General features: G+C 40.5%; 1 non-coding gene across 1 annotated transcript; it reads right to left on the reverse strand.

Moving 5' to 3' along the window:
• Positions 1-8,686: 8,686 nt before the first annotated feature.
• On the reverse strand, positions 8,687-8,845 carry LOC139692809 (U1 spliceosomal RNA). Its single transcript, XR_011701795.1, has one exon. It is a non-coding gene; the product is annotated as a U1 spliceosomal RNA (small nuclear RNA).
• Positions 8,846-9,897: the final 1,052 nt, after the last annotated feature.

A 9,897-nucleotide genomic window follows, 5' to 3' on the forward strand; every position in this document is an offset into this window, starting at 1 on the left:
GATTAAATATGCTTTTGCAAACGACCCAACCGTTTTTTGCAGTTATCTCCGCTACGATTACTGATTCATAAGCTGATATAGTATTTATGTGCCTGGTCAATGCACACACACCTCCATCTTAATTGATTTTTCTCAGATATAGCCGACAAACCGTCATCGCAGTCTCCTCGCAATACCCGTATTCTTATCCTAACATATAAATAGTTTCCATCGAGTGGTCGGATTACACAGGGAAATTCACAAGATTCCGCTCCATTCGCGAATTTGAGCCGGGCCGGCCGACGATACACCCCACATTTGCTCGTCGTCATCACTTATTCTCATCATTGACGGTATCACAATACGCTTTAGTAGAAATACAATATCTTCAGTCCATTTGATCTAAGACGCATATATTACATTTGTGAAAAATAAAAATCGTTAAATGTAGTCGGCGTGAGTTAATGCATAATGGAATATTATTCAAAATCAACTTACAAACATTCATCCCGGGGAAAAAAACGATTTTTGGGACGAAATTTGGGGATAAATGACACAAATTCATCCCGATGCTTGGATTAAAAAAAAAACAGAGTATCGTTGACCGGAATTTAAAAAAGCCTTGGATTAAAAAAATCCAGAGATTGTTGGCCGGAATTTAAAAAAGCCTTGGGTTAAAAAAATCCAGAGTATCGATGGCCGGAGTTCAAAAAAAGCATCCCACTGTGTGCGACTGAAATAGTATCTGCACGTCTAAATAAACTGGTCATGATACTGATCCTCAAAACATTTTAATTCTTATCCAGAATAAAACAACAGCGCATTAGTCCTTCGTCCGTATCTAAATAAAATGGTCATGATACCGCTCCTCTAAACATTTTTATTCTGAAAATCAAAAAAAAACAGGCCATTTGTCCTTTGTTCTTATAAGGTCGAATTCTCTATAACTGACGGCATCACTGTAAGTATATGTTGACGTACAATATCTGAAGTGCATTTAATCTAAGACATTTAGTCTTAATTATTGACGGCATCACTCTTCGTATATACCTTGACATACAATATCTTAAGTGCATTTAATTTAAGACATTTAGTCTTAATAATTGACGGCATCACTATACGTATACGTTGACATACAATATCATAAGTGTATTTAATCTAAGACATTAATTCTTCAAGATAAATATTACGTTTGTCCAAAATAACGCCGAAGAAGAAAACGAGCGGATTAATGATGATTTATGTTGAAAAAGAAATCGATTTCATTTTTTATTTCGCGTCATCCATGCATACAGGGATAACTTACACTACTCACTAACTGGATTGAGCACCGCAGCATGAAATTGTTTAATATTGCCGTTCATTCATATGTTTTATTCCAGTTTCTCAGTCATCATTGACGTTGTGCTTTCACTAAAAGTAGTTTCTTTTTGCGCTGTAAACATTTAATATCTCTGATCCACTTAGTTTTTTTAAATATCCTCTGGTGATCTTTATTGGGATAACGTGATGCTTGGCTCACTGATAAATGGTTTATTGCCGATAATAAATTAATTTAACGTCTTCCTTGATTGTCAGCTCAATGTAGCTTACTGCCTTACCATTTGTATGCAATAATTTAGATGAATATTTGGATCACATTATATCTTCTGTGGGTGTAGAAAACAATGGATAAAATGAAAAGGACGGAAAGAAAACAATGAGGAAATACCAGGCATGGCGTGCGAGGAGAGGGGTTTGTTGGGATAAATAGTAAGGAGGCAGAAAAAATGGATTTAGGGCGTATTGATCGGCAGAGGGATTTCGAATACTTCCAGAGGAGAGAATGTTACGGAACACAAGAAAGGGCAGGAACAGGATAGGAATGTTGGACAGGTTGAAGGGAGGAAGGAAGTTCACAGAGATGAGGAGGGACTTGATGCAGATGATGTAGAATAGGTAGCTGGATTGTTTTGTTTGGGGCCGCAAAATATTTATTTGGTAGTTTTGTCAATCCAAAACCTAGTAGATTACTTCATAGTAAAATAACTACATTGTTTATCGCACAGTACTAGCACACCCCCGCCCGCATTGAGGCCTCATGGGAAACATTTACATGTTACTTTACCACCAAGCTCGAAATTCCATTGAGTCTGTACCTAAGCAACCTTCGCTGTCATACATTTTTTTTTAAATGTACTGTCTACAAATAAATTCATCTACGCATTACATTTTTTCCGAGATAACGATATAAATATACGATAAAATACTTCCATTTTATATAGCCTTACCACCGAATATCCACCGAAAGAGATCATAGCCGATTAGAGTGAAGATTAAGGAAAATCTGCTGCTTCCATTTTCATATCATGACTGAAGAAACAACCTTTCGTTTATTTAGAAAAAAGGATACTGTTTTCCGTGCGGTGAATAAATACTTCCATTTTTAAAAAAAGCCTCAACGCCGAAAGATATCATAGCCAATTTGGATGAAGCTTAGGGAAAATCTGCTCCTATGGTTTCGACTTTGACGAGGGGTTAAAATAGTTGAAAACGTGGCCATACATCCACAAATGATGAACATCGTTCGGGATGTCCAGTGCAAGTTACTCATGTGAAATGATTGACAAAATATGTATGATATGTATTTGACTGACCGACGAATAGTTCGCGAAATAGTTCGCATATCACTAGGTTCATTTTAAAAATGTTCCACATAAAATTAATGGGGGAAAAATCCCCAAGATAGGAGGCCGCATTTGTTTTCAGTGGTGAATAGACACAATCATGTGGTCGATTCGGAGGCTGCTTTGGCGCTTTTCTGTCGCATTCCTCATAATGTTTGCGTCGATACATAGTTAATGAAGACGGAATATGAACACAATACTGCACTCCAGAGAAAAGGGAACCGTCAAGGTGATGGCCACCGTTATTTGGTATTTACACAGTTGGAGATTATTGGGCGTAATTATTGCACCGGTGGAGCGAAAACAAAAAATGTCCTCATTTGGCAAAGAAAATAATCTTGCATCAACATAATGTACGGGTGCACACCTCCGCAGTTTCTATGGTAAAATTTAAGTAATTAAAGCTCTAATTACAACATATGCCATAGTAACAGAATTCGCCCACCACTGACTTCATTTCCCAACTTAAACTTGGCTTCATAAAACGGGTGGTGGGGAAATGTAATGAAAAAGTTAAAGAGAGGTGTTATTTTGCTCTAGTTTCACCTCATTTGGAATATGCCAGTAGTATTTGGGATCCTTGGGAGAAATTTTGGCAAAAAGAATTCCGGAGAGAACCTGCTACATTCGTTAAAAATTGTTATGATAAGAACACAAGTGTGATCGGTCTCTTAGGGGATTTAGGCTGGGAACCACATGAATTGCGGAGAGAATAAGCGAGGCTTAGACTTTTAGAAAGGTTCAGAACAAACGAGTTTAACTATGACACTGAAGGAATTATGATGGCCCCACACTACTTGGGTAGATCAGACCACAAAGATAAAATAAGAGAGATAGATTCCAGTACAGATAGATACAGATACTCATTTTTTCCCCGAACATTCAAAAATCATAATATTAATAAACCGAAGTCACTTTTGAAATATTAAATACATTGAATTTACAAGTCTGAGCAAAGTACTGCAAAGCTGTGAGGTATACTTTCAGGTGCATGGGTACGTAAGATTCGACTTCTTCGACCTCTGCCTACGATTCACGTAGGAAGAGGTCATCGCCAATACAGATTTGAAGGCTACGAAATCCTATATCATGCACATCTTTAAAAAGGTTGGGGAACCGCTGGGAAAAGTACATGGAGCTAATAGGATATTATGCTGAAAAATAAAATAAATACACCCCAAATATTTCTCTATTTTTTCCTAAGGACCTAGAGCAAAAGCCACGCATCTTAGCGACGCCTGCCCCCGAGATCATCACAGTAACAATGACCGCCATCATGGAACTAAAAGGTGTCTTTATAGATTGAACCTAAATTCGCGAAGGAAACACAGAAAAGCGTTGACCAAACTTATTAAACAAGGCAAATTTAAAGGACTACCAGAATATTTACAAAAATAATTACAAATTTCAATAAAACCCCGACCTGCCAATACAGAGAGCAGTTAGAATTATTTCATCAATATTGTACCTGAAGGATGAAGGTGTACGTTCCTTTAACAATGCAGGAACCGAGATGGTTAACGGAGAGTTCAAGTGATGTAAAGAAAGCATTGAAGCATATAGTCATATTTTTAAGTGGTTAAAGAGTGGTAACGCTATTTTTATTCATACATCTCATCAAAACATAAAATACTGTCGTAGTAAAACTGAAAGCAATATGAGAAAAGCCCTATGCACCATCAAAACTAAAATGCTATGGCAATATCTTGAGTTACATCCAAAGTAAACCTGGTCTTTCGTCGGTGAAATAAAAGGAAAACGAACAACTGTACAAATTTGCTGAAGCATTAGAATACGGTTGCTGAAGCATTACAATACGCCGACTTCAAGTGCTTATTATTTTTACAAGCGTCATTTCTTGCCATAAAATGTTCCCATGGAGTAATCGACAGGTCATCCATATTAGATCACGACCTCGCGTGTGATGTAGATGAAGTATAGGATAACGAATGCTACGGCTAACTTGGACCAGAAAACCGGAACCTTATCATAAGGAACATAAGGCCTATTAGGATGGGTATTTCTACCCGACCAGGCGGCTTGAGATCGCGACAAGGCACTCGGCGTCACCACTAAGGCGATGAATAGCAAACCACGTCGCCGGCCACCCATTCCCTCTTTTAGGCGAGGGTATACCACTGGAACCTTCCCCCCCGTACAGCTATGCTTCTCCCCCTTCCTTCGGATAAATGAACGAGAGGATTATGACCCGACTGGGGATTCGGGAATCCTACCGAAGGTGTCGGCGGTCGACGACATGGAGGGGGTCGAGGGGGAGGGGCACACACGCCTTCCCCTCAAGCATTCAAAAGGTAAGAACGGGAATGCCGGACCTGGCTGTGGTGATCCGAGGGAAGGAGGGTTGGGCTTGGGGAAAACCCATCGACAAGACCTCGTCGACACAGATTGAAACAAGTCTTGACGGCGTCCAAACGAAAAAACACCGAAAGCGTATTCAAGGCAAAAAAAACAATTTCAGAGCACACAAATTTCAGAGCACCAAAGTAAAAATTATCACAAGAAATCAAATTGGGAAAAAGCTGATACGTTCGTATGCCAACCCGGGGAAAAATGAGAAGTATTTCTTAGAAATATTCGTACTTCAGTTGCCAAAATTTGGTTCTTATTGTCTATCATGATAAAATACATTTATACTTGTGGTTAGCGGTAGTCCAGGGGTAGAGCGTTTAGTGCAGGGGTTAGACTGCCGATCGGAGGGCCCAGGTTCGATTCCCGGGCAAGCCTCCGCTACATTCAATATAGAAATAGTAATTAGCTACTAGATTTTCCAAGTTCTTCAAATAAAGAAATAACTTTGGTACTTCATACGCCAACATACTTATTAGAGCATTTTCCCAAAAAATGAAAGCAGTGTTTGATGAACAGGTTCAACAGGATAATCTGCGCTCAACGCTGAGATTAAGAAGAACCTTAACTATTTTCTCAACTGCCACTTTTCTCCTCATTTTCATGACCGCGAAATTTAATATCGATTATCATTTTCTTGCGGCATTCTAACATTATCACGATTGGAAGTCATAATTATATTTATTTTATTTAAAAGTTTCATTTACTTCACAACTTATTCTATGCGAGCGCAATGTTTCAAATTCTAGTTTTATAAATGGTTCTGAAAGGGCTGTTATTTAACAAATAGTAGTGTTTCAGTTACTTCAAATACTAAAAGGTAGGTTTAGCTCAAAAAAAGCTCCAGTTCACGGTTATTATACCCACGATTCTACCTCACAGACACAAAACATCCATCCGTTAGGAAATGTAACTTCCGCGCCACACGTGTGCGAGAAGCCCTGGGTATATGGCGACCCAACCAATCAATATTTTCCGCTGCGAACACCCGGGCGATCGTTTGTTTACGCTACCGTGTACATACTATATATCGCCGTAAGGAAAAAACTTTTCTTCTAAGGAAGCATTTCTAAGTTCTTGCATCACTGCCCTGGCCACCCCATTGAACCTATATACGCAGAAAGGTTCTATTTACTGCCGAACACGAGAATAACGGTATCGACTGATATCACCTCGAACTAAGCCGACAGTATGAAATGCACGCGCGGCACAGGAGAGAATGAGGGCTTTAGGGGTGTTCTCGTTATAGAAGGGCTGGCCACGACTAAAATGTGTTATGGCTTGGCAAATTGGAAGCTCTTCAGAAAATCAATAGCTGATGAACTGTACCAGGAAAACGAACCGACCAACTTGAATTCGACGGAAGAACTAGACGTGATGGCTGAAAAATTATCAGAAGCAATACGGAAAGGAATGGAAAAAGCCATTCCAGTGATAAAAAAGAGACCAGCAGGTACCTTTAGACTAGACGAGGCTACCAAATGTCTAATTAAAGCAAGAAATTTCTACAGGAGAAAGTACTTCCAAGTTGGCACATTATACTACAAAATAAAAGTAAAAGAACAAAACAAACAAATTAAAGCAGCCATACTGCAGAGTAGGGAGGATTACTGGCGAAAACAGCTGGAGTCGATTAACTTAGAAGACGGATCAGTCTGGAAATTAGCAAGACAACTGAAGAAAAGCCCCCCATCTGACCCAAATATAAAGACCGGCGATAGAATCATTTGTGATGCCCTGGGAAAATCTACCTACATGGCAGACTATCTCGAGAATACCTTCCAGCCAAATAAAGAGAGCACAAAAACGCCAACAATATCAATAAACTATGGTTCGGCTGATAAAAATAAATTACCTGAGATAACAATGGACTTGATTCTTGATGTTATCAAAAAACTGAAAAATAGAAAATCACCTGGCGATGATAAAATTACGAACGAGGCTATCAAACAAATCCCACTCGTTGCGGGTATATTCCTGATGAATATCGCTAATGCGTCAATTAAATTAGGTCACTATCCCGAAAACTGGAAAAACTCTACTATAAAATGTCTTCCTAAGAAAGGGGGGAAAACTATCACCGGGAAAGACTTTCGGCCAATCTCACTGACCTCGAACCTAGGGAAAGTTCTAGAAAGACTTATAGCACCACTGATACTAAAGCATGCCAACGAAAGTAATATAATACCGCCAGAGCAATTTGGATTCCGTGAGAATCACTCGACAACTCAACAAATCCACAGAGTTGTTGACTTTATCAGCGACTCGTTTAGTAAAAAAGAATGGACGATAGGATTATTCCTTGATTTAAATAAAGCATTTGACAAGGTATGGCATGACGGGATACTAATCAAAATGGAAGCCTGGAAATACCCTGGATGGATGAAAAGATGGATTAAATCCTACTTGGATAATAGAAAATTCAGGGTCAGATGGGACAAGGAAACGAGCGGGGAACGAGAAGTGAAAGCAGGAGTCCCACAGGGATCGGTCCTTGGCCCTCTACTGTTTAACCTATTCACGGCGGACTTCCCAGTGGAAAAAGATAGTCACCTAATCCTGACCGCGCTCTATGCAGATGACGTAGCAATCATTGCTAAAGGAATGAATTTGAAAACGGCCCGTGAAAGAACCCAAGACATGCTAGATAAAGTAGTAAAATGGTACTCCAAGTGGAGGATGACAATTAATCCCACCAAAACGAAAGCAATTATTTTTAAAAGGCCATACTTAACAACCCCCAAAATCCCGTGTATAAGAATTCTGGAGCAACCGATAGAGTGGAGCACGGACGCCTCCTATCTTGGTGTAACAATCGACAATTGTCTAAACTTTAACAAACATGTAAATAACATAACCGGCAAAGCCTATGCGAGCCGAGCAAGCTTAGCGTCTATAATTCAAAACAGTACTACGCCCCCTAATATTAAAAATTATATATACAAGGCGGTAATTCGTCCGGTCCTAACGTATGCAGCCCCAGCATGGATGGGACTTCTAAATAAGGGCACATATATGAAATTAGAGATAACGGAAAGAAACATTTTAAGGTCCATCCATAGAATTAAACCAAGAGTTAAAATTAAGGATATATATACCCAGGCAGACATGGATGATCTGGACGGAATAATTAAGACAATATGCAAAACTTATTACGAGCAACTGGAACAGCATTGCAGCAAAGCTTTAACGTACACAAAAATTAAAAAGGGGCCAACAGATGACAAACAAAAAAGACCATACAGCATTCTAAATAAGACAAGAACCTTAACATAGGCACAATAATGAAAATAAAAATAACATTTATATTACTATGAGAGTATTACGACATTAGATTAGACACAGAGCAAAAGCCTATAAAAGGCATCCTCTGAAATAAAAGCCGCTTTGCGGCAAGACACGATGACGATCTGATACCCAAAAAATCCCACATAATTAAGTGATAAGGCCCTGCTGACGGTGGGTCACTATGCAGTGAGTGACCACACCCAGCGCCATACCAAAAAAACTAATTTTAATAAGCCACCCTAAGGATTCGAGGACGCGCGCGCGAATGATCACTTACGAGGGCGTATCTACCGAGAAGTCCTAGAGAGGAATTTAACCGCGTACGTTCTTCGACGGCACACTTGCACCCAATGAAATCAGTTTCGATTACCAGTGGAAGAGTTATTAAGGGACGGCGCGAACGCAGTCCCTACTACCAAAAATTACGCGCCCGAGTTACCCACATTTGGGGCAATCGCAGGGGTCAGCCTACCCGGAGTGCAATGGGTAAGCCTCGTCCTGGGGGAACCGCCTTTTTATTCACATAATTAGTGACATGTACATAAAACAAAATTTATCCTCCAGGTGGAGTTATCCACGTCCCAAGGGCAATGGATGTGTCCCTACAAGTCCATGAATACATAAAAGAAAACCTACATGTCCCTTAAACACTACACTATAGCACTACACGCTACCGGTCCTGCAACTTCATGTGCTTCCGGTATATATCTGTTGATACCGCGATGGCTGCCGAACACATTTTCCTGCTCAGCCCACGAGCCCTGCCCTTCTGGATACCGAGTCGGGATAAAACCGCATCATTTTTTCTATCCCAGGACCCGAGGGCCCCAACGATGATGGCACCCAGGCGGACAGTAACTTTGTACTCGTGGGCGACGCGAATGCTCTCGGCCAGCCCACGGTATTTTTCCAGTTTTACCGCCCGTGCCACCCGGAAAGCCGCCATCCGGTTTTCGAAGGGGACCGTAACATCCACGATATGGATATTGTCCCCTTCGCGGATCACCAGGTCAGGACGAAGCCTTGAGTCCTGACCGGGGACTCTCTTGTCCACAGCGACTTCCCATGAGGGCGGGAGGCACTCCAGTAGGAGCTCCTGGATCCCGTTGTGCCGGGCGATGCGGAGCTGCCACGGTAGCCCCTACGCCAGGTAAGTATGATTAAATATGCTTTTGCAAACGACCCAACCGTTTTTTGCAGTTATCTCCGCTACGATTACTGATTCATAAGCTGATATAGTATTTATGTGCCTGGTCAATGCACACACACCTCCATCTTAATTGATTTTTCTCAGATATAGCCGACAAACCGTCATCGCAGTCTCCTCGCAATACCCGTATTCTTATCCTAACATATAAATAGTTTCCATCGAGTGGTCGGATTACACAGGGAAATTCACAAGATTCCGCTCCATTCGCGAATTTGAGCCGGGCCGGCCGAAGTATCCCACTGTGAGGGACTGAAATTTTATTTACGCGGCTAAATAAACTGGGTATGATATTGCCCATAATAACGTTTTAATTCTAGTCCATAATAAAACAACATGCCATTCAACCGTCATTCTAAGATCAAAGTCGTAAAAATCAAGAATGGTTTA

Source organism: Hetaerina americana, unplaced genomic scaffold, assembly GCF_022747635.1.
Source record: "Hetaerina americana unplaced genomic scaffold, ioHetAmer1.1.p SCAF_412, whole genome shotgun sequence".
In the NCBI taxonomy this organism is placed as follows: domain Eukaryota; kingdom Metazoa; phylum Arthropoda; class Insecta; order Odonata; family Calopterygidae; genus Hetaerina; species Hetaerina americana.